Below are 4,429 nucleotides of genomic sequence, written 5' to 3'. Positions count from 1 at the left end.
CTGGTTTTGTCTTTCTTCTGTTTGCACAATCCCACAGGTAACCGACCTAATTTTAAGAAAATTATTAATTTATAGCTTAAATGTTTTGTTATCCATCAGGCAAAAATTTGATTTTTTTTTTTCTCTCTCAAACTTGAGAGTAAAATCTATTTTTCACGCCAGTGTGGAGTGAAGGAGACATTTTTCAAACATGACACTTATATCATTTTCTCCTGCATGGATGATTTGCCCATTTTCCTCATCAAGTAATTCCTCTCTGAGACACTCGTGACATTTGAGGGATTGAAACAAATGATGGGCCATGATATTTGTTAATGGGCCAAATAATAGAAAAATCCCAGCACTGTGCTCAATTTGCTCCTGGGCTCACTGTAACAAAATCAATTTCACTTTGATTGTCTTAGTGGTTTGATTCGCTCCTTTTCTTCGTGTGAGAAAAGCGGGAAGACAACGGCAACAAAACGAAGAAGCGGTTTCAAAAGCCCTGTGGAAATCAAACCAAATGGAGCAAAGTCAGAACAATATGGAATAGCAGAAAAGAATTTTAGATTCTGCAAACATTAACTATTTCACAAATGTCCTTAAAGGACCAGTTTTACCAGCAAGTATTGATAAACCCGATAAGGAAATGGTTCGAACTGTCTGCATTTGATAAGTTCTTCTTAAAATTAAACCATATTTAACAGTTTTTCACATTGATCAATCCATTCAGGGTGTACTTTTTATGTAATTTTTTGCCATAAATTGCAAAAATATTTGCAAGGAATTTTGCAATATTTGTGATTTGTTGATTTTGCAACATAAAAATCAATGGTGGGCCAGATTTGGCCCCCGGGCTTTGTGTTTGACACATGTATTTCAAAAGGTCACTTTTGATATTTTTCAAATATTTTGGCTTTATTTTGACTAACACTATAGCCGTAGAGGCTGCACAGTGGTTTTGTAGTGATAAATTTTAGATATTTTGAAATAGCTGTTGCTTTAAAATGTCCCGCCTCAGATGAATATGATGCACTTTAATCGTCTTGTTTTTTCAGTGCATCTTAAATGTATCTATTAAATGTTACTTTACTGCCCATATGAGGTGTTTTTATCCATCTTATTTTATGCACCCCTGTGAAAAAAACAAACACGTTAATTTTTGTGAGCGTTTCCATCCAGTTATGCACAAATCTGGAGTCCATGGACAGGAAAGCAAGAAAACTAATTCTGAAGGAGTCAAATTTGTAGTTCGCAGCTAAACATCTAGGGGGCGCAGTGGACGTAGTAGAGAAGATTTTCTGATCAGAAGAGACAAAAATGCCGCTTTTTGTCTTTTGTGGTGAAAAACCAACACTTTGCATCGTCATCACATCATTTTCACAGTGAACATAGAAATGCAACATCATGATGTGGAGGAGTTTTTTCTCATTCACTACTTTCTTAGTCACAATTAAATATTTTGGTTTTAATATATTAAATATGCAAATGTTCAAAATTTAAAAAAAAATCCCCTAGTTTTTTTGGGGGGAAAGGACCCTTAGCTTAAAGCTCAGGTGTCAAACTGAAGGCTCACGGGCCAAATCTGGGCCACCGTAGATTTTTATGTGGCCCTCTAGACTCCAAATTACATCATCAATAAGTCCCTCCAGTTTTTCACAAATCTGCAAAATTCACACAAAATTAACAGATTTCCAATTTTTTTTCCCCTGATTTTACTGCAAATTTTTCTCAAAATGCGTGAAAAACTTTGGGTTTAAGTGACTGCTGAATCAGCCTTACTAGATGTTAAGTTATATCTGTGATCGATACGGAGATTAATAAAAAGCTACATTTAACATCATACATTAATGCAAATAATGTAAAAATTATTTCCAAATTATTCTAAATTAGCATCACAAAATCTGTGATTTTTATTGCAATAAAACACAGAAACAATCAAAATCCTGGATGGAAAAGATGTTCTATATTATATTTTAAGAAACATTTATTGAATGCTGAAACAAACAGCTGTTTATTGATATTTTATCAATTTAATGGGTTTTATCGATACATTCTGTCACAACCGGCCCTTTAAGGGCATTCAGATTTTTAATATGACCCAAAATGAAGATGAGTTTGGCATCTCTGGTTGTAGATTTGAATTAATTTCTGCCTGGGATCTAAATAGCACCAGCAGCCACAAATGATTGTCGGAATGAAACATTTTGTACTTAAATTTAGTCTAAGATCAGAAATATCGAAGCAAGACGAAGCGAGTTACTAAATTCTGCTTCCCCTCTTTGTTTGGAAAACAATCACTTATTTTTTAGGTTATGAACGCCTCAAAAAATCTAAAACTATCTTTGTCTGCAATTGATTCAGCTTGACTGTATTTTCCACAACTGGGCCAAACTGGAAAAAATGGTAAACATACATCAGCAAACTTAAGTGCTGCACAATAGATGTTCATTAGTTTTGTTTTCATCCAGCCAAAAGGAAAAACATTAATTTGCAGATAGGTGCCAGTTCTTTTTTTTTTTTTTGGCTGCTCAAATTCCAGAAAGCTTTCTTCACAGTTCCAACTTATTTTGTTTCAATAATACTCTATAAAAGGTTATGTAGTGTACTTTTATTGCGTCTAATTTATCCTGTATTACATGAACACATTTGTGTTCGGGCCTTTTGATCAGCCCCGTGACAGGAGAAAGAAAGTGTGAGAAAAGTCGACACAGCAAAACATGTGATCACAATTTTCTTAACAAGCCTTTCCAGAAACTCTCCTCCGTTCTGCTGTGGATCCTTGCTGCGGTCCAAGTGAAGTGAACAATGTGGCAGCTGACTTTTTTTAGTTTTTCCTACCTCATTACCATATACTGGAGCTCATTAGAGTAACTCTGAACAAAAAAGAGTTGTGCAGCTTTGTTTCTGGTGCAAAGTACACACACAGCAACATGGAAACGGCAATAAACAGAGGTGTTGGCTGAGCTGCTGCTCTACTGAGGATGCAGCCAAAGCTTCGTGAGAAATCACCTCACAAAGGTATTACTGTTCTCAAATTAAAGAAATTTTATCCTGCCTTTTTTTTGTGTATTACTGCTGTGTGTACATTTTGAATAAACTGCATTGTACCTCTTGCATTTTGCCACCCAGAATAGTAGCAATTAAATTTAAATGGAAGATGAAAGATTGTGTTTCATTTAACTTCCACAAGAGGGCAGTAGCAACCCAGTCTTCAGGGTTAACCTGATTTTCGTGTCAACGTGCAACAGGAAGAGATTTTTTTTACCCGAAATCTGACATTTGTCTAAGCAGAACAAAGTAGAAAAGTAATGTTTCCATCATTACAGTTTTTATAAAAGATGTGGTGTTAATATAGAAAAGTTACATTTAAACCACATAGGCGGGATTCCCTGTGCAACCCCGCAAGAAGTAAAAAGCTGATATTTTCCTTTTTGAGTAGGTAGTTTGTTTCAAAATTGTAATGAAAAATAAAAGTAATTTTACTAAAATGGTTTGAAGTAAAAGAACAAGAACAATCAGTAAAGTAATAGTGTAGGAAGGAAGGAGATGATGTTACGTTTGGTGAAATCCTCTCAAATTTGAGTTCAGTGAAGATTATTTGGTGAAGTGACATGAGAGCCAGCCACTGCAAGGAATTAAAACTGCTCAGCCATTATCCCAGTCTGCCCATAATTCACCAGAGGTCTCTTGTTCAAAACTCAGTCAGCATTGTAATTTCTGCTCCAGTTCTGACCAGCATTGTTTATCTGATGTCCATTAGTACTTTAATGTCTTCTTGTACAGTATTTGCTTCATACAGAGGGTCTGTTGAGAAGCTATTTCTTCCTGGAGGCGTGGTCTCTGCTGACGTTTTAAATTTCACCCAGTCGCTGACTTTTAACCATGACGTATGGCCAGTTCAATGCTGTGAAGCTTACTGGAAATGGCCAGGGTTGGACACTGCAAAAACACAAAGTCTTAGCAAGTATTTTTGTTTAGTTTCTAGTACAAATATATTAAAACATTTGAAATAAGACAAACTAACATACAAGTAACTTTTCAGAAAGAAACTGAAGCTTGTTTTAAGTCAATCATTCCTTAATACTGGTAAAAACTGGTAGATTATTTAATTTATAAGACTGTTTCTGAACTTAGGTTTTCTCATGCTAATGTTGATATTCCTCTTTCCTACCGTAGCCTGGATCACATGACCAAATATGTGATCCAATGGCGTTTAGACAGTGACGTCATGACCAAATATGTGATCCAATGACGTCTAGACTTTGACATCATGACCAAATATGTGATCCAATGGCGTTTAGACAGTGACGTCATGACCAAATATGTGATCCAATGACGTCTAGACAGTGACGTCATGACCAAATATGTGATCCGATGACGTTTAGACGTCATGACCAAATATATGATCCAATGACGTTTAGACAGTGACATCATGACCAAATATGTG

This window comes from Poecilia latipinna, unplaced genomic scaffold (assembly GCF_001443285.1).
Source record: "Poecilia latipinna isolate Pla-1442-1.1 unplaced genomic scaffold, P_latipinna-1.0 Scaffold919, whole genome shotgun sequence".
NCBI lineage: Eukaryota > Metazoa > Chordata > Actinopteri > Cyprinodontiformes > Poeciliidae > Poecilia > Poecilia latipinna.
This window is presented reverse-complemented; position numbering follows the sequence as displayed.